This window comes from Microtus pennsylvanicus, chromosome 14 (genome assembly GCF_037038515.1).
Source record: "Microtus pennsylvanicus isolate mMicPen1 chromosome 14, mMicPen1.hap1, whole genome shotgun sequence".
Lineage (NCBI taxonomy): Eukaryota > Metazoa > Chordata > Mammalia > Rodentia > Cricetidae > Microtus > Microtus pennsylvanicus.
Window position 1 is genome coordinate 46181219 of NC_134592.1, and position 21756 is coordinate 46202974.

General features: G+C 38.6%; 1 pseudogene; it reads right to left on the reverse strand.

The window, feature by feature from the left end:
* Positions 1 to 4117: 4117 nt before the first annotated feature.
* Positions 4118 to 4684, reverse strand: LOC142834588 (large ribosomal subunit protein eL8 pseudogene; annotated as a pseudogene).
* Positions 4685 to 21756: the final 17072 nt, after the last annotated feature.

Below are 21756 nucleotides of genomic sequence, written 5' to 3' on the forward strand. Positions count from 1 at the left end.
TTATAGTGAAGAAATCCACTCATCTATCAGCTTGATGTCATTCTTCAGCTTTCTGGTAAGAATGTCTATAGTATTATAACAATAGTCCCCATGGAGCGCTTTAGATCTCTGAACATCCTGCATGTGTGTACCCATGTTATTTTGGTCATCTATCTTTCTGTTTCCATATCCCACTCTTAGATTTCATCCTTGGTGGCTTCCCATGTCAAGAGAACTAAAGCTGACAAGAGGCAAAAACCAAAACCGAAACCCACTTGCACTAAGAATGCAGTGAATTAATTCTTACTGATACTAAGACCACTTTTTTTATGGTATCATGTCTATTCTACATTTTATGAAGCTACAAGGAAGTACTGGAAATGTATTAGGCTTTACATTGCCCATGTTATCAAAGCATGTTTTCTTTCGTGTCCAATTTCATCATATGAGTCTACAAATTTATTTTGGATATGAGGAAAAGGGGACAGATCTAAGGTCAGGATAACCATGTATACTCCAGCCTTGATTGGAAGGTTAACAAAACCATATGTGACGTGTTCTTTGAGGAGAAGAAATAGGGCAAGTGTAGACAAAGTTGGTTTGAAAATATTGTTTTTGTAGATTAGTTATTTGAATTTTGTTATTGTTGAACTTCAGTCTGAGTCTGTGACTTTCTCCCTCTTTTTCTCACTATTGCTTTATGCTTGAATGTTATTTTTGATTTCTTGTTGTCAGCTTAAGTATCTGTTTCTTGTCTGTTTTGTTCATTCTATCTTCTTAGAAATGTAACATCGTTTTGAATGATGTAACTCAGATCCAGAAAGACAATTATCACATGTACTCATTCATAAGTGGTTTTTAAACACAAAGCAAAAAAAAACCAGCCTACAAATCACAATACCAGAGAACTTAGACAACATAGATCTAATCTGCATGGGAAGTAGAAAAAGACAAGATCTCCTGAGTAAATTGGGAGCATGGGAACCTTGGGGGAGGGTTGAGGGGAGGGGAGAGGCAAGGAGGGGAGCAGAGAAAAATGTAGAGCTCAATAAAAATCAATAAAAAAGAAAAAATGTAATAGAATGTACTTGATACATATTAAGTGACTCCTCATATGTTAAACACTTTTTGCTAATTTAGTAACTGACAAAGTTAGAGGTGGAAAAGGAGGCATTCCAACAGACACTAATGAAATTCAGAGAAACATTAAGACAGAGTTTGAAGTGTCAAAGTAATGGATACACTTTTAGACACTTAAAACCTTAACTAGCGTTTCTATTGCTGTGATGAAACTCTGTGACCAAAGAGCACATTGGGGAGGAAAGGGTTTATCTGGCTTATGCTTCCACATCACTGTTCATCATTGAGGGAACTCAGGACAGTCATTCAAACAGGGCAGGAACCTGGAGGCTGGAGCTGATGCAGAAACCATGGAGGAATGCTGCTTTCTGGCTCGTTCTCCATGGCTTGCTCAGTCTACTTTTTTATAGACCACAATCCAGGGATAGCCCTACCCACAGTGGACTGCACTCTTTCCCTATCAATCACTAATTAAGATAATGACCTAACGTTGGATTGTATGGTATCATTTTCTCAGATGAGGTTCCCTCCTTTCAGATAACTCTAGCTTGTGTCGAGTTGACACAAAACTATCCAGCACATGACCTAAGAAAATTAAGCAAAGAGAACATAAACAACTTAACCAGATCTGTAGCAATCAATAGAATTGAAATTGTAATTCTTCTTAACGAAAATGTCCAAGCCCCAAATGGATTTACTGCTGATTCCTTCCTGATCTTTAAAGAAGACCTAACACAACGTCCTTGAAATTATCCAGTAAAACAGACAAGAAAGAGTATACCCAGATTATGTTATGAAACCAGATGTATTTTGATGTGAATACTGAACAAGGACCAAACAAAGACAGGAAACTATAGGCCAGCCTTCCTTATGAACATCCATGTGAAAAGATTCAATAAGAAACTAGCAAATAAGCTGAAAAAGTGGCTCAGTCATTAAGAGCACTTGGTAGTCTTGAACATGACGTGGGTTTGGTTCTCAACACCTAGCTCAGGTGGCTACCAACCACTTGTAACTCTAGTTCCAGGGGACTCAACACTTAGCCAGTTTCTGTGGGTACCAGGCATACATATGCAGATACTCAAGCATACATATAAAATAAAAATAAATCTTTAAAATTACAAATGAAATTCCATAACACATTTAATAGATTATTGGCCTCAATCAAGTTGACTCATTTCAGATATGCAAACAGTTTAATGTACATAAATCAATAGATATAATACATCAAGAGAATCAAGGACAGGAATCACATGATCACCTTGGTGGATGCACAAAAGTCCTTTGAAAAAGTCAACTATTCCTTCATGATGAAAGTCCTGAAAAAATTACGAAGAGAAAAGGCATATATGCCAAAGACATATCTAACATGATATTAAATAGGGAAAACAAAGATATTTTGCTAAAACTAGAATGTGACAAAGGTGACCACTTATCCCATGTTTATTCATTATAGTTCTTAAAGTTTTAGCTTCAGCAATAAGGGAAACATAGATAAAAGAGATGCAAATAGAAAACGAGGAAGCCAAATTACCCTTATTTTTTTTTTCATGGCATGAGCCTATATATGAAACCCCAAAGTCTTAATCAGAAAACTCTTAAATTTGATAGGTACTAAAAAAAAGGAAACAAAATAGAAAGTCAACATACAAATCAGTAGCTTTTTGTGTAAATGCATAATGAACATGCTGAGAAAGAAAACTGGAAAATAACCCCATTCATAATATCTTGAAGAAAACCCCAGAAATAAACCTAACCCATGAAATAAAGTCATTCACAATGAATGAGAATTTTAAAACAATAAAGAAAGGAACTGAAGAAGAGATTAGAAGATGCCTCTGTGCCAGCAGAGTCAATGTCATAAAAATGTCTGACAGGTTTCTATTATCGTGATAGACACCATGACCAAGAGCAGCGTGGGGAGAAAAGGGTCTATATGGTTTGCTAGTTATAGTCCATCATCGGAAGTCAAGACAGGAATTCAGGGCAGGAACAGAAATGGAGGCCTCAGAGACACAGCTTACTAGTTTGCTTCCCATGGCTTTCCAGGGCTACTGCTCCCCAGAGTAGCCTCCCATATAACTAATTTACCAAAAAAAGAAAACATCTCACAGGCTTTCCTAGGCTCAGTCTGATGGAGACGTTTCCTCTCTGGAAGCTTCCCCTTCCAAATGACTCTAGCTTCGGTCAGGTTAACAACCATAACAAAAATCTAACCAGGATAATGGCTCTATTATGCGAAGAGATCTATAGATATGATGCAATCCTCATCAAAAGTTTATTGACCCAGAAATAGAAAAAAAAATCCCAAATTCACATGGAAGCACAAAACCCCCCAAACCTGAGGAATCCTAAGCAAAAATAGGAGAATCACATCACCCAATGCCATGTTATGCAGACAGTGGTAAAAACAACATGGGATTGTCATAAGAACAGGGATGTAGGTCAGTGGAATGAAGTGATGAGCCAGGAGTAAACCCACACAGAATTTTCAGAAGCGGTATCAAAACATACCTTGGAGGGGGAAAACCCAACTGAATTTCTATATGTAGACGTGTGAAACTAGATCCCTATATCTCCTCCCAATAAAAAATCAATTAGAATGTATCAAAGAACTTAATATAAGACCCAAACTTTGAGACTATTTGGAGAAAATATAGGAAAACACTTCAAGATAAAGGCAAGGAAAGGACTTTGGGGGAGAACTCCGCCAGGTCAGGAGGAAAAGTCAAGAACTCAAAATGGGATAGCATGAAATTAAAAAGCCTCTGTCCTTTAAAGAAAGCTTTAACTGAGCGAAGGAGCAGCCTAGAGAAGGAGAGAAAAGTCTTCAATAGGTAAACCATGACAGGGGGTTAATAGCTATCATATAGGAGAGCTCAAAGCACTACAATGCTAAAATCAAATAACTACCAATATATGGGCAATGAATCAAACACTCTTAAGATGAGTATAAATGGCTAAATAATGAAAAAAATGTAGTATGGTCTCATTCATCTGGAAAATGCAGATTAAAATATCACTGAGATTTTGTCTCACCCTTGTCTTTCAGGGTAACCTATGTGAAGGCAACAGTGGAACATGTCTTTCCATGGACCAGCTGCCCCAGCCTGGCCTTTCCCTCGATGGCGCAGTAGGAGACCCCCATCATGAGACACAGGGCAGGCAGGAAGATCACCAGCTCAATGGAGCCCATGTCAAGGGCAATCGCCATCAGGTGAGCCTTCTTGTTCTCCACCAAGGTGGTGACTGATTTGACCCCTGCCGGAAGGACAGATGGTCTTTTGGCAGGCAGGTCTCCTTTGCCTGCAGCTTTCTTCTCAGGCCAGGCCAGGGAGGGGCCTTTGCCTCTTCTCCTGCGTTGTCTCTGGCCTATCCTTGTGGGCAAGCGTAAGCAGCTGGGTAGCTGTTTGCCCGTCCAGGGCCGCGGGGAACTGGTTAATGGCAGGAGGTACTTTCAGCCACTTATAGAGGATGGCACTTTGCTGCTGCAGCTCAATGAGGCGGGGCCGTTTGACAAAGCGCGTGAGATCTCCCTTGGGCTGGATGTGCCGCCCAATGCCGGAATTCTGAGGCTTTTTCTCAGAGAATTCACCATCCTTTTGACCTCCTGTTTCCTCACCATGGTGAGCACTGAGGTCACCTTCTTCCCTTTGGCTGTTTCCGTTCAGCCTCTCGCTCAGGCTGGAGGAGAGGCTGTTTGTTAATCCTCCCTAACTGGGGCGCTTTTCTCCAGCAGATCATCTCTCCCAGACCGTGGTCTTCCTCCGTCTTGGTCTCACCCGTTCTTTACTCTTTCCATTTCCCTCTCCACCTGCTTTGGCTCCTGGATGACACAGACGTCTCAGAGCTTCTCTCGTCCCATTAGCAACTCCTCTTAGACTTCAACCCAGAGCTCATTAAATATTCAGAGGGGGAAAAACTTTCAGAAAGAAATACGAGAAATTTTGGTTAAAGTCAGCACTTTGGCACTTTCCTCCTTATCCTTCTAAAGGAAAAGGATGGTTTTGTCGTAGTCTACAAGCTCCTTCTTTCTCCAAATTGTAAGATAAAAGAAAAGTGGGGGATGTTTTCTATTTCATTGTTTTCTTTGGCATCTTGGAGTCGGCAGCACTTTAGAAGTGTAGGGGGACCTGGACACAGCCTGCTTGAGGGCTGGGACTGCCATGCTCAGTAGGACCACATGATTGTCTGGACAGTCATGGAGGGATTAACAAGTAATATGTAAATCTTTATTTTTCATTTTCGTACTGCGAGAATTCTCATAGGAATAGAAAGGCACTCATGAGTCTTTTCCGGGTGTGCAGTTTTATAAGGTAAAAGATATCTCATTCTGTTTATGCCATTTAATAATCTCTAGATAAGGTGCCAGTAATAGATTCAAAGATGGGTTATGTGGATAAAAATACAAGCATTCTATATCAGAATTAAGAATCCTGGGTTGGTCAGAAGTGATATCTCTACTCAAGGTTGACCTTACTTCTCGGCGGTCCCTGTGACCTTTCTGTCTAAAAGCTGTTCTATCTGTAACTTTCTACCCATAATGCGATCTACAAAAGTGGTGGCAAATTTGTGAGACTGGTAATTATGTGCTTTTACCCACTGCTGTTAGGATGTTGAACGTGGAGATTGCTCTGAGCTCCTGACCTATTCTGGATTTGATGTTATTTCTGGGTCATCATTGTTATATTCTTTAGCCTGCATTTTGTCCCTTTCATTATTCAGAAGCAATGGATAAAAACCTATTACCAATATGTATGTGTCAGAGTTCTTTAGAGGAATGGAGCAGTGTGTGTGTGTGTGTGTGTGAGCAGTGTGTGTGTGTGTGTTTGTGTGTGTAAAGATTCACTTGCATAATATGGTCTGAGTAATCCAATAAAGGCTGTCTGCATGCCAGGATGCCTGGTAACCCCATTATTAGCTGCTCAGTTCGTATGGCTCAATGGCCACAGTCTTGCTTTAAAAGTCTGTAAGACTGCTGGGGAAAAGCAGCAGATGTTAGTTCCACACTGGAAGGCGGAAGAAGAATGGTAGTTGCAGCAGTGACACTTGATGGTGCCACACACCAGCGAGCAATGGAGGGAGGCAACAAGCAGCATTGCCTTTTCCTGGGATCTGAGAGGTTTGACCTGATGTGGGAATGGGTTGCTCACCATAGAGGTGGTTCTCTTCCCTCACCCCAGTCACTGCTTCCTGGAAATGTCCTTACCAGACCCACTAGGAGATGTGCCTTTGATTCTAGATCTGGTGTCAGGTGGAGAATCAACACAACCCATCATAACATTGTTAACTTTCTCTTTCCCCAGGAGAGTGTTTGCCATATTGTGGTAGTGGAGCAGTGTTAAAAAGTCAGCTTTCTGACTCTGCCCTGGAATTCCTGAATCAGATTTAGCAAGGAGAGTCCTATTGATGTGTGGGGGAGACCCAGTTCTAATATTTATCTGGTCACAGGGAAGAATCCTTGAGAGCTAAGGCACCTTACATACTTACATACATTTTAAAATGTTCTGGCACAGTCATCTCTTTACTAGTTTCCTCCTAACCCTCTGTCTCCTTCTCTTCGGAATGTGAACTGGAACTAGAGGAAAAAGAGGTGCACATGGGGAGATATCACTCACTTGATTTTATTGTCACTTTCAGGTTATGTGTTTATTGAAAATAGAATTTTTTCTCATTCAATGTATCCTGATTACAGTTTTTACTCCCTCTACTTCTGCCAATGCCTCCCCATCTCCCTTCCCAACTGGATCTACTCCCTCTCTGTCTTTCATTAGCAAAGAACAGGCTTCTAAGAGATAACAACAAAACATAACAAAATAAAGATAAAGTATAGCCCATCACATGGAAGTTGGACAAGGAGGAAAAGAGTCCAAGAGAAGTCACAAGAATCAGAGACCCACTTATTTACACTCAGGAGTTCTATAGAAACAGTAAACTGTAAGCTATGTTTAGGCAGAGGACTTGGTGCAGACCTATTCAGGTCCTGTGTTTGCTGCTTCAGTATATGTGAGTTCATATGAGCTTTTCTCAGGTGATTTAAAAGTCTTCCAATAATGGGGGGAGATAGAGTCCCAACTAGCCATCTCTTGTCTGAGTTGTTGGCCAAAGGGGTCCCATGGAAATCCCCAAACAACCCACGTTGTTGCCAAGATTTTATGTTGATTTATACACACTGACAGCAAGGCCCCATTGCTGAAGACAACACCCACTGAACACGGAGAAATCAAGCTGATGCTCACATCCACTCTTCACCTTTATATTCTAATGTCTTTGGTATGGGAAGGTACTCTAAAGGCTGCCAGAAGAGAAACAGAAACACCATCCCAGCCATAGTCCCTTTTATCTACAGTTCTGTCCCACTTGCAAAATATGCTAGCACAATGGTGGCACAAAACTTGTCGGTGTAACTACACAATGTCTTCTTTGATTTAAAGCTCACTCCATGAGATGAAGCACATATCCTAAAATGCTTGGGTGACCAAGAATCCAAGAAAAGATATCTCAAAGACATAGAGATAAAAGAAAATATTACTCTTCTTTAAAAAGAAAAAGCAGTAGTCATGTACTGACTTTTTGGGATCCTATTCTATTTGGATGCACACCTAGACCTGGATGGAGGGGGAGGGCCTTGGACTTCCCACAGGCAGGGTACCCTGCCCTCTCTTAGGACTGGGGGGGAGGGGAGAGGATGAGTGGGGGAGAGGGAGGAAATGGGAGAAGGTGGAAATTTTTACTGGTATTATTTATAAAGCAAAAAAAAAAAGATTAAGATAATGAATTAAAAAAATAAAAAAGCAGTAGTGATAAATGATTCCCAATGATATTCTTTTCTACTCATAGATCAGGGCCTTATTCAGCCATCATCAGAGAACCTTCCTTCTGCAGCAGATGGGGAACAAAACACAGAGACCACAGCCAGATATTACATACACAGAGAAAGACCATGGGATAGTCAGCTCTGAAAGGGATATCTCCATCTATTTCCTCCCCTTAGAAGTTAGGGTACCCTGCACAAGAGAAAGGGGGAAGAGTATAGGAGTCAGAGGAGATGAGGACACCAGGAGAACAAAGCCCTCAAAGTCAGTTGGGGTTTTTGATCTTCTTGGTGTGGCAATTATTCAAATGCTGGCTCTTTTGTGTGAAGCACAAGGCAGAGGAAGATCAATTTTGATCCTTTGGCAGATTCTTCACTGGAATCTTTGATAGAACTTGTGGGGGAAAGAGCAGCTTGGTATGAATGGTCACTGTCCCCTAAAATATTTTCCCAAGTCCCCCGTGTCCCTATTTGAGTTGAATTTAGAGAACACATGACAAAGGGAGGGGATCCTAGCACTCTCCTTGGACTCTATAGTCAAAATGTTATTTCTGTTTGGACTTGGCCATAGTTACAAGACCTCAGCAAAGCTCTACTTAACATTGTGTTTCGTGAACAGCCGTTTTCTATTGTTGGTTTCAAAGAGTTATTTTTGTGTAGAACAATCCTTTTCAAATAATTTTCAAGGTGGATGGCGATGGCTATTTCCCCAAAAAAATGAGTAATTAGTTGACGTTAGGTCAAAGTTTGTAATAATTTCTAATCTGAGTCATATTTTCAACCTTTATTATATATCTTTTTGTATTTTTATATTGATTATAGAGCTTCCTTATGTTAAGCAATTATTGACTTTCCCAGAGTGTGTGCTATGTTTTTAAAGGTAAGACTGGTTTGCATGGGTTTTTATTACTGTATTTTATGCACATTGAGCAACAAGATAGCATTTACATCATTTCATTTCTTCAACTGTATTTTTGCGTCAGGCCTATGATGTTTCATATCTAACACTTCTCGACTTTATATGTTCTGTTTTCATGAATGTTCCTGAAGCACTGGAGTTTATCAAACTCTAGTTGGTGGTTACTGTGTACCACAGAAAGAGTGTGCACCTTGTAGAGACTGGAAGGGAAGTCCAGGTGAGGCAGGCTCTATCTGATGGAGTGATTTGTTTTTTCCCCCCATGGTGCTAAGGATAGTCTGCCTTTGTCAGTCACTCCTTCATGCTCTATACCTTCACCTCCACAGCCACAAGTCTCTTGGTGAGGGTGGGAAAGGAGCAGATGCTCCTTTTGAAAGGAAGCAAGGTGTCTTTCTTCCTTCCTGGGAAGGGAGAGTTCAGACTTTCCTTTGACACATAGCACTGAAAAAGTTTGAAAGATTATTTTATCCTTATCATGTCACCATGGAAACAGAGCCTCCAATAGCTAATTGTGAGCCGGCTTTATTCTTTCTTTTCCATACTTACGTTCAACATGTCTGACCACCAAGTGAGGCAGTCAGAAGTCCAGACTTGCAACCTCACCTGTGCAAATCTGCACTTGAAGAGTAATTGCTGACTATGTGTGAGGCAGACAAGCTGGAGACTTGTGAGTTGCCAAAAATAAAAATAGAATGCTTTCTCTATATCTTTATTGATGTTTTTCCGGAAGCACTTGGCTTTCATTTTAAAAGATGAGGCGAGCATTGTAAGTTTTGCTCTTTTTGAAGGCAACGATGAAGAAGTGAAGCCATTGGAGTGGGTGACTGCAGAGACTGTATTTCCAGTGGTGAGAAGTCTGTCCTACTCAGTGGCAAATAAATATCCCTCTGGTGAGACAAGGAAGTAACATGGGGGTGGGGTTATATCTCAAAGATCGGAGCAGCACTATCTTTATTTCAAATGGTTCTGTTATACAAAAGCCTCCTTTAAGGTTGATACATTTTTGTTTCTTTAAACCTTGAGGCACAATTTTGTTTCTTTAAACCTTGAGGCACAAAGCTACGGATATAAAATGCTATTTTCTTATGAGAATGTGGCATTTGTCTAACTTCAGGAGAGAACCTTAGAAAAATACTGTTTATGTAGAAATCTACACATTCCAGTGGAAGAATGATTGTGAAACCATTTTGTTCAGTGTGCTCCACTTAGTCAACATGAAAGCACATTTAGCAGAGATTTGTGGTAGCAGTCACTCAGCTATTAAAGACAGCGTAGCTAGCAGCTATTATGCTTCAAATTCGGATAAGAATGGCTTATATCAGTTGGGGTCTAGATGGCACCATGTTGTTTATTTTAAAACTAGACTATGAGTTAGTGGGTAACTGATTTTACTTTCACAAGTGATCCTGGCACAGTTAGGGGTAGGAAAGCTAGAGATTCACGATAAGTCACAGGCAAGGGGGAGTTGCTTTGTGTCATAAATGGGTTAAGCCAGACTGCAGTGAGTCTGTACTTCAAGTTTTCTAAGACCACAAGGGAATGATGTATTTAAGTTGAAGATGAAATAGTCTCTGCTGTCTCTAGATGAAGGAGACAGCATCTCTGACGTAAGACACATTATGTATCTACTATGAATTCATAATTCTTTTTTATCAGTACAATAGCTTTGAGGTGTGCATGTGTGTATGTGTGTGTGTTGAAGGATAATATTGAGTTCCTTTTAATAGACAAGTGAATTTGAGGGTCAGAAAAGTAATTTTACCAAAGGCAGAGAGGTATAAACATCTAAAAAGAATGGATTCAAGTAAAAGTCTGTCACTCTTCAAAGTGTGCTGATGTTATCCACAAAGAATGGAGAGAAATTAAATCAAAGAGAATATTTATGGACAAGGTCATGCCTTTCATTCTGTTCCTTTAAGTCCTGGGCATTAAAAACACAAATAAGGACAGTTGAGGCCTCAGTGGAAAGTGGTTCAAAGTCTCTCTTGGTAGTCTCCTTCGCATAAAGAGAATAATTGGAGTTGTCATTAGTCAATCTGTTAACTCAGCTCCATTTTCAAGAAGGGCATGTTAGAAGTGTGGCGGCTGTGGGCAGAGCTCATGCACTTCTCCATTCTAAGACCTAGGTCATGGCCTAAGAGGGCTTCTTCGTGTAATAAATAAAAAGCGTGACTCAATCCCATTTGCTTTTTGTTCTGTAAAAATATCTCCATTGCCTGGGGATCCCCTGGGGAAGAGTGAGCGAGATCTGGTTCTTGGGTCAGGGTGTTACCCAGAGAGACCTCTGGCTACCCCCTTTATATGAATTGAAGTAGAAATTTTGGTTAATAAAATGTCGGTGTGATGGTGGACAGAGTTGTAGGTGAAATCCATAGGAAGCAAGGCTATGAAAGGGCAGCTGACTTGAGGGCAATCAAAAGCAGCCTGCACAGGGGTGAAAATCCTGCCTATATAAATTAGAAAATAAAAATAGAAAGCAGTAAAGAGGAATTGCATATGGATGTAACTGTCTAATCATAGGTATACAAGGAGCCAAACCAATGTCCTCGAATACATTTAGATGTTTTTAATGTAGCAACTGCAAAAAAAAAAAAGGATTAGGTAAAATCATGTGGGAAGCTATTTTTTCTTTCAAACTTTATCTACTCTTCACTCTGTATGACTAAGCAGTAATGATAGTGATGGAATTTTTTAAGTTTAAAATGTATTATAATAAGTTTATTCTGCATTACTTCTCAGAAAAATCTCCAAATTTAAGGCAACAGGGACGAACCAAACACAGCACAGCAGTAACAAATGGACAGAATTCCACTCAAGATAGACAGCAGAAGAGATGTCAGGAGCTCTCAGAACTCAAGGACCCTCATCCATGAAATGCTGTGAACAGCAATTTCTTACACACAGAAGCATCATTCTTGGGGGATCCATTCCTGAGAAAAAAGTGAAGGCAAATTTAATAGAAGAATTTCTTAAAATATAGCAAATGGAAGTCTCAAAGGGGAAATTTCTCCCACAAAACATCAATGTGTAAGACATGGAGTATTGCACGGCTGTGTTGTATGCTTTAACCTATAGTTGTTTGTCTGAATTCTACCTGGGGATGATTGGAGGAGCTGGGCTAGATCATTGTGGGATGGTTGACTTTGCAATATATATAGCAGAATCTCTGAGGTTGAGGGATAAGGATGAAAAAGCAATTTAAAGACAGTGGCTACAAACAATCCCAAAGAAAAATGATACATATTAAAAGAGTTCTAATTGAATCCACTTTGTTATTATTCCCTAATGGTCACATGATGTTCCAGGAATACACCATATAGACCTTGATGTTCTATATGTTCAACACCACTCCTCTCTTGCTTTCTGCCTCCAGACATACTTCCTTGAAGAGTTTAGGCAATGAAGAGTCATCTATTGGGAGGAATCTTTAACATATATCCAAGGTAGAATTCTAGCCAGTCCAAAAACTGTATGTGCGTGTGTGTGTTTGTGTGTTTAAAAAGATGTGCAAAACTAAACATTGAAACTTTGTTAGTATTGGTTGGCATTTGATTGAAGCAAATTTAGCTACAGGATCCACGTGGTTGAGTACAGGGGATGTTTTGCCAAGGACCCCGATTCCTTCCATTGTAGTAATTTATTTAAAACATCCAATTGTTGAGACCAATTTTGAGGTGCATCCAGGTCTGTCCGTATTTCTTCCTCTCACATCAATGAAAGTTTGTTTGAATTCTTCCTGGCATTGCTGTACCAGAACTCTCTGTTTTGGTCCTTGTCCCTCGTGGTTGTCATGACTCTTCCATTTGTCTGTTTCTCATTACCTCATGAAATACTCTCTCTTTGGCGTGGCAAGCTTCCTATACCTCCATCTACAGCTTCTTATGAACTTCTATGATGATGCAGTCTGCTTGATCCTAGAACTTCTCAATCTAAGTTGTGTCTTTCACCTCATGGCTCACTCACACTCAGCAGAGCCATGTTGTACAAGTTGAGGGCTGCTCTCATTGTACATGAAATCTCTATTGATTTTGTGACCAGCTTCCCCAGGATTCCCTCTGTCTTCTGATTGGTCCATGGGAAGGAAATGTGATTAGCAGGAAGAAACCTTCTTGCTTCTTGTCAGAGCTTTCCAAGCAGCTGTCTCCACTGAGAACTCAATGATGATGCTTCCAAAAGTGCCTCCCTCAGCTGCTTTCAGTGACTCCTGGCCAAACACAGGGAGGGTATCTTCTAATCCTGAATAGAAAGAACCACAGTGGGGAAGATGTTAGACTACAACGAATTATGGCTGGTCAAGTGTATACTGCCTGGTTCCATTTTGGCAACTGCTGCTAGAGTTCATTCTCCCCGGCAGAAAAAGCTAAAATATTTCCGCTAAAGAAGGAAACTTTTCCTCTCCCCCCATGCCCATTAGATAGTTTTTGCTGCTCTTTCCCAGTGATGCTGGGGAGAAAGTTTTTCACAAAGAGACAGTTATGTTGGATGAAGGTTCTGGTTTCCTAGATTCCTCCAGCCCAGTACTCCGGTCTTCACTCTTGTGGTTGGTTTGCTGTTAATCACAGGGATTGGCAGGGTTGGAGGTATCGGGGTTGAGGAAGGAAGTGGGGAGTGTGGGGGAATGACTGCTACTGTAGCTGCCAGAAGTGATGCTGAGATGTTGCCTCAGATTCTGGCTCTGTTTCTCCAAATGAGACATTTTGCTTCTTTGTGTCTTTGTGCCCTATACCTACAGTTTTATGCCCCTTGACTGAATATTGACTCAGAAATCTTAGCCAACATAACATGATAACTTGAAGCTTCCCCAAACTCCCACAACCAGACTACACAATCCTACAAAAATAAGAAATATAGGGAACAAAACACATGATGTTAATGTTTTTGTGTTTAATGCAGCATAATCACCATTATTTAAAATACAATATTTATACAAATGCAGCAGATTTCAGATTTCAATAGGTGACAATCTAGTATTTAATTTATAATGGCAGTGATTAAGAAAGTATTCAGTCTGATTATTGCTTGAACTGTTTGATTGTTTTTTTCTTGGTTTTGAGGGATTTGGAACTGGGATAGGTATGTGAAAAGAGACAAGATCATTTAAAAAATAAATTCAAAAAAGAACGTATTCAATAGGTAAAAGTATTCAATTTGACTGCTTACAAATACATTAGATGTATAAATCAAATTAAAATACTGAAAAAATAAATTAAGGACAGATAACTCAAGGGAGTTTAATTTGTTCAATTGCAGTTCAATTCATGTTCAAATATATATAATGATATACTAATTAATCTTGAACCAAAAGCAAGACTGGTTGGATGTGTCTTCCAGAGTTGTCATCTCTTGGCTCTGTGGTCCTGTGCAAGTAAGAAATGCCTTGTCACTCTTTCTGCAGTTATAAAATGCAGATAATAACTGCCCTTCCTAAGGATGTTAGGAAGATGAAAAAGAATAAATCCCCGACTTCTCTCTGCTTGTACCACAGCCTCCTGGTGGGCGCCCTCCAGATATACCTGCTGCTCTTAACAGCAGAACAGCTGTTGTTGCCCTCTGCTTTGATATTATCAACTCCTCCGTGAAAGCCAGTCTTGTTCTCTTAGCCCCCAGCCCTCCCCATCTCCCTCCTTTCTCTCTTCTAGGAGAGGAGATGACTGAAAATGAGAGCATGCTGAACTGGAAGTCATGTGCCGGTTCATGGTGGCAGCCTGATCATGGATGGCAGGAGGCGGGGTGTGCACATAAGCGTAATTCTTGAGAATACAATGAGGAGAGAAGTACATTAGAGGACATCAATATGATTTACTACAGAAAATGATCCCTGAGATGATAAGCAGTATGCAGACTATGATGGGAAATTAGAAAAATTAAGCTTACATAAACTTATTATTATAGAGAATTATAGATTTTTATATTTGAGAACTGACATCTTTAAAAGTAATTTTACTGGCTTCCAGAAAACGTTTATCTGAAACATCAAATTTTATAGATCTTTCTATCCCCCTTCCAAATTCTTATCAATTATATGAGAGTTATTCCACTAAAACTGATTTTAGTATATAAAATGACAGAATGAATTATATTATTAAATTCTACTGCATTGGGGTAGTATCTTTAGTTATATGGGAAAGAGACTATTAAAAATGTTACTTAAAGCTAGGAGGTACAGGCATTTTAAAATTAGAATCTGATAAGACTGTGGTAGAAAATAATTTGAATATTTCACATGGGTAGATATAGTAGTTAAATGTTTTTCGTATTTAACGAGTTCTAAAATTTCTAGGTGGTGTACCATAAGGGCATTTCTATGCAGAGTCCAGAGAAGAGCTGTCTGTGCTTTAACGACTTTATCAAAAGTGATAGAGCTTTGTATTTAGCACACCTTTTTCTATAAATTTAAACATTTCACGTTCGTGGAATGTCAACTGCTTTTGAAGGGTCGCCTGACCTCTCTGTATGGCCTACATGAGGGCGAACCTGAGCAGGGCTTAGAAGATGAATCAGTAGGAACAGGAAACTTACCACATGCGAGCACGTAGAGGTGTCAAAAGAACTCTAATTTGTACAGCTGAATATTTGTAGTGACAGTCACAGTTATGAAATGCTGAGACAAGGTCAGGGAGATGGCATAGCAGGTAAAGGCATTTGCTGACAGATGTGCCTAACACCGTGAATTTGAACCCTGCAGCTCACATAACAGAAGGAGAGTGAACTCCTTCAAATTATTTTACCTCCACATGATTGCTGTGTCACATAATCATGGACACACACACACATACACAGATAGATGATAGATAGATAGATAGATAGATAGATAGATAGATAGATAGATACACAGAGAAAGAAATCTTTAAAATATAATCATTATTTCAATAATAATGGAGATGAGAGGATGAAAGTTTGGTGCAAGAAAAAAAAACATAGATTCGGTTTTTGATGTGCTGTATTACCAGCCTATTGCTTAAACTTAGTTAGGTAGATTTTAATGGCAAGAGAGTTGTTTAGATTACAGTTGGAGACTAAAAGTCCAAGATTTGATGGTCCATCCAGACTTGGGGAGGTTCTCATAGCAGGTGGCATCTCAAAGGTGGAAAAAACACGAGGAAGAGATCAAAGAAGAAATAGGAACCTAGCATGATTCAGGGGACAGGATTACATTCCCTGTGTTTTAAAAATCAAGAATGTATTCTTATGAACTAATTGGGGTTCTGAGAGAACCACAGGAATTCTTTCTGAGAACATTGCCTCCAACAAACCAATTGCTTCCATTTGGTCTATTGAAGTTTCTACCCTTTCATCACCAAAATGCTGGGACCAAGCTTCCAAGACAGAAACATAGCAGGGCCTTTCAGTCCCTATATCAAAACTGTTAAATCCTCATCCTATGAGAATTAGGATTAAAATAGAAATACTGTCTTTGGGAAGATCATATAATGTTATTTTCTAATATTTTTTTATTATGTGTGTTCATGTGAAATCTGTGTGTGGATATGTGCATGCACAGAGACCAGGCAAGGGCATTTGGATCCCCTGAAGCTTGAGTTACAGTCAATTGTGAGCTGCCAAACTCTGGTCCTCTGAAGAGGAGCAAACATTGGCAACCACTGAGCCATCTCTCCAGCCAATTGTGTTGTCTTTTCCAGAATTCTCCTTTTTTTCATGTTCTCTTTGCTTACAATTAAAGCTGTATTTTTTGGTTACAATAGAGTATGGCGTTGAAAAAGGCAGATTTAACTTGCTAAGTGAGTAAAAAACGATTAAAAGATATTGTTAGGAACTATTGCTCAGTGGGAGAATATTTGCCTAGCATGTGCAAAACCCTGGCTTTGATCCTATCATGAGAAGGTGTGGAGAGAGAGAATGAGTATGAAAGTTTATCTTTATTGTACAATTTCCTATTGATAAAAATGAAAAGTTACCTTTGATGGCATGGGTTACTTGAGGTTAGTAAAAACTATGTTATTTGGTACAGAAATTGGTAGATATTACATGTTTTTGTAAATGTCTCTCTGTGCTGGGAGTAATATAGATCTAAGTGTCATAAAACTATTATGATTTACTTAAAATGTTGTTAAATATAAATGATATCATTATAAAGATACTGTACATAATAAATATTTTGATTTATAGGTATCCACACTTTCATTTAAAAATTATCACCAAATATTTCTCTGCCCATTAAAATTAGGTTGTAAAGATGTATAGAATTTTATGTATGTGTGGTTTTGGCATTTAGGGTTGAACATAAAGTCTGGTTTGTAGGTAAGCACCATAACATAGCTGGATCTTCTAAATTTCTCATTTCCAGTTTTCCCTCCATGTGGGTTTTCTTTATTGATTCCATTTCCATTTCCATTTCTTGAAGAGTTTTCTGCATCTCATTCATTGTTTGTTTGTATTTTCTTTAATTTTGTTAATGGATTTATTCATGTACTCTTTATGGTTCTTGAGCATATTCGTGATGGCTGTTTTAAAGTTCCTCTTGTGTTTCAGCTATATGGCATTTCTCAGAGACTACTGTATTACTGTTGTTGGACTTCAGTGAATCATATTGTATTGTCATTGATTGTGTTGTCTGCTAGTGTTTAAACATCCGGGTTTAGGAATATTATTATTCAATCTGGTCTTGCTTTGTTGGTTGGGTGTTTCATTCCTTGGTTTCTGTTGCTTTCCATGGTTCTTAAGAGAATGTGCCAGTCATGGTTTGCCTGAGAGAGAATGCTGCTGAGATCCTGGGCAGATGTTAAGTACTGACATTAAGGAATATTAATATTCTAGAAGGCGGTGGCTGGGAGACCCCACAGGATAGGAGAAAACTGCACGTGCCACTAGGACACTAGACATTCTGCAGGACACAAAAAATGTGGCAGACAAAATACCAGTATAGGAGGAACTGTCTTTGAAGTTTCCTGCTTCATGGAAAAGTCTGCTGGACACTATGGGCCTGTAGGCTGAAGGTGGATGCCCCAATGGTATAGTAAAACTTTGAGTGACTGTCCAGGTAGTGAGATGTCTCTGTCAATTCTAGAATTTTGGAAGTTGCTTGCAATGCACTTCCTGTTTACTTAAGTAATATTATATCCTTATGGAGTCTTTGATGGAGTTAAAGAATAGATATTGTTTTCCTTAGTTATGATAAAAGATAAAGTAGATATAAATATTGTAGCTGTAATTCTTGCTTGATAACTGCTTTGTTATATGTAATTTTACCATGTTAGACTTAAAGTCTTCCTTTTTGTTTAAACAGAAAAAGGGAAATGGTGTGGGAAGTCCTTCTGTCTACATGTTGCTTTTATTGGTTAATGATTAAAGAACCTGCTTGGCCTATAGCAGGGAAGGAGGAAGGCGGTGTTAGAGAGAAGCCATGGAGCCACTAGAGATAGATGCTGGAAACTTTACCCGGTAAGCCACAGCCATGTGGTGATATACAGATAAGTAGAAATGGGTTAAATTAATGTAAGAGTTATCTAATAAGAAGGTAGAGCTAATGAGCTGAGCAGTGATTTAATTAATACAGTTTCTGTGTGATTATTTCAGGTCTAAGCTAGCCGGGCAGCTGGGAACCAACAAGCAGCCTTCTCCAACAATTTGCTAAATATATTTTCTTTATAACTACATAAAATCAATCTCAAGCTTCATTTTTCTCTCTATTCCATATAAATATACATGAGCAGAGATGAGCAATGTACCTGAAATGCTTCATTCACCCTTGAAATCCAAGCATTCAATTATATGATGCTCCTATCTCCTTTTAAGACACAGACATTCCTCTGTTTTGAATTTTTTGGCTGTAATGATTTACTTTCAAACAGAATACAGGAGAATGTCAGATTACAGGGTGCCTTACAAAATAGTTTAAAGCAATGTACTAATATGTTCATGTTATGCTTATTCTATTTTAAATAGGAAGAAGGTAACCTCTCTGTTAAATATCTACATCTCAAATACAAGGAAATGCAGTCAACTGAGTTTTTATTTTTAAACAAACTGCTTTACTTTTGATGACCCTTCCAGAAGACTAGGTGTGTATATTTATGTGTATGTTTTAGAAAAACAATGTATAATATAACCAGCATACAAAATACTGCCTAATTCTTTTAGTTTGATGGATAAGTAAATTATGCCTTTAAGCTGTGGATTGCAATGTCCCTCGGGAGTAAACAATTTGACACAAATGTGACATTTGAAAATGAAATTGCATCAATAATGTGGTGACTTCTCCGATGTCTTTGGAATCCCTGATAGTGATTTGAAGAAGAGCTGGGGCCTGCTGTGTGCCCGCTTCAGTAACCACTGCTTCTTATCTGGCTTGGTGTCAAATAGACTAGGAGAAGATTTAAAGCCTTAGAGATAAGCCTGCAATTGAAAATGCGTTCCTATTATGTATTTAAAGCAAGGCAAGGCTACCTGCTTTCTGAGCTGAATTTTATACAGCTGGAGCTATTGGGAGCTAATTTCTTGGCTCGAATGCTAATTTGCCCTGATCGTTCTTAGTACACTTTATGGTAATATTCCATTTTAAAACATAAATTTAGAGCCATTTAAAATGATTTTATGGTTAGAGATTATTAGTAAGAATTTGCAGAGTGATTTCTGTACCACAAGCTCATTTCATGTTGCTGTGTTATTTTGTTATCAGAGTCAAGACATGGGGAAACGTCTGGCTTCATTTGGCATGCCCATGATCAATTGATGGCTTAAGACTAGTGGTGAAGGGTTTTTCTAAGAAATTGTCTGTACTTAAAGTACTTTTCTAAGCAACTGTGTGTACTTAAAGTACGTAGCAAATAATGTCATCAGTTTTGTGTATGTGGATGCATATATTTGAGGGATTTAGACAGGAAGGATGTACATCTATCTTTTTTTTTTCATGGCTCAGTCCTCTGAGAAATAGTGTTAAATGCAGAACTCAGGTTGGACTATGTAGTCCTATCTGCCATTTATGTGAGTTGGGCAAGCTTCGTGGGGGGGTCTTAGTTTCTTCATTGTAAGTGTTTATCATACTTTACAGAGTTATTTTGGATGAAATAGTAGCATATAAATGAAATAGCTTTCACAAACTCTACTGACATATAAAGTGAGAATTGAATTGAGACTGTTTCTCAACCCAGTTGACTTGTAGAAAATATTTGACAAGCCAGGAGACATTTTTACAACCAAGGGAGGAGAGGAATGTGTGCTGCTGGAATCTAGTGGGAGGAGGCCAGGCTTGCAACTCCATTTCCAATACTAGAACAGAATAACCGCCTTGGCAGGGTTGTCTAGTCCCAAATGCCAGTGGTACGGCTGGTGGGAAATCTCAGGTTAAATGTAGAAATGCCAAACATTTATATGATTCCACTGGCATTACTTTTCCAGTATTTCAGCCATTTTTTAGTGTCTAGAATTGTCATACTGATATGTACTTCAATCAGAAAAATGCATTGAATAATATTGCTAATATATATCATTAAACTTTATAGACAGTATGACAATTCTCCTTCATGAATATTCTCTTAAAATAATGTTTAAGGTTCTCATATTCGTTGATATTTTAGTCATCCTTTAAAGTATTTCTAATAATATTTGAGTTTATTTTTGGCCCACAATCCATGATATAACATTCTTAGACTGAATATGTTTCTGAGTTCTTTTTATTTTAGTAGTAAATTGATGCTCATTTTACATTATATATAAAATTGAATGCTATGTAATACCACATATGAACCTAGGAAGATGCCCTGTAATCAATAATTGTTGTTTATTTATAAAATGTGTAAATAATTATATTACATGGGTTAGAAAAAATCTCACAGCAGATTAAATTATGTTTTGCCATCAAGTTAGGTCAGTTTTTTTTTGTCAAAAGACTTATAACATAAAGCTTCTTTTTCCTAGAGAATTTTTGACTTTTTTTGAATTGTACATATGCCAATACATACGTTGAATGGTCCTTTATTGAACATAATGTCTCACATCTGTGAGACCATGTCACACCACCTAAAAAGCAACAGAGTAAAACAATTTTTATTGCCCCAAACAAATGTGCACTCCCTTGCCGACTCATGTAGTAATTGTTGGAAAGGGCATGCATATCTGAAACATGTACTGCCTTAATTAATGTTCCAAGTTATGCCAGATTATACAAATAAGTGTCCCAGTTAATGAGCATTTGCATTCCATTTTCACAGTTGCAAGGAAAATACACTCTACCAAAATGAAAACATGCATAGAAAGGATGCAATTTATAACACAAGGTGTTTACAGAACTAAGATGGGATAAGTGTATTCTGTGAGTAGAAGTATTATTAGTGCCTATTTTAATTCCTAGTGAATATGTTTACTAAGGACCTGGCAGGGTTTTACGACAGTGCCATTATGACGATGTATCATTATTTATCCCACTCTCATTGTATTACCCTGTGAGTGCTAATACTACGCTGTCTTTAAAGAAGGGATAGTGGAGCAGCTTGGTAGGTGACAATGAATTGGAAAGTCAAGCAAATGCTTCTCTAAGACTGTGCCTTCTGCACAAAGACTATGGACATGTTGTATGTATAGTTCTCACTGAGATTTATAGATGACTGGCATCCTCAGTTTTTGAAGGTTCCTTTCACTGAAGCACGCAAATCTGGAGGGTTTCAGAACCACACCTCTCATGTCTTCAGCCAACACTAGGCAGTTTAGCTTTACTTCTTCTGCTACATTCAAATCAAAGCCTTGGTGGTAGGTTCTTTTTGAACAAAATGTAACATTTGACATTTTTATTATATGTGAAAATAGCTAACCTGAAACTACTCCCCACTGGGAAATATTAATAAACTCTATATAATATATGAAAATCTAGTTTTAATTATATTGCAAGAAGTCATAAATGTAAGAACTGTTCAGATAGCTAAAAATTAGAGAAAAGTCAACCTAGGAAGCACAATTCTTAACTGGACATGAATAAGGAACTTGGAAGTTTAAGACCTGGTAATAGGGAACA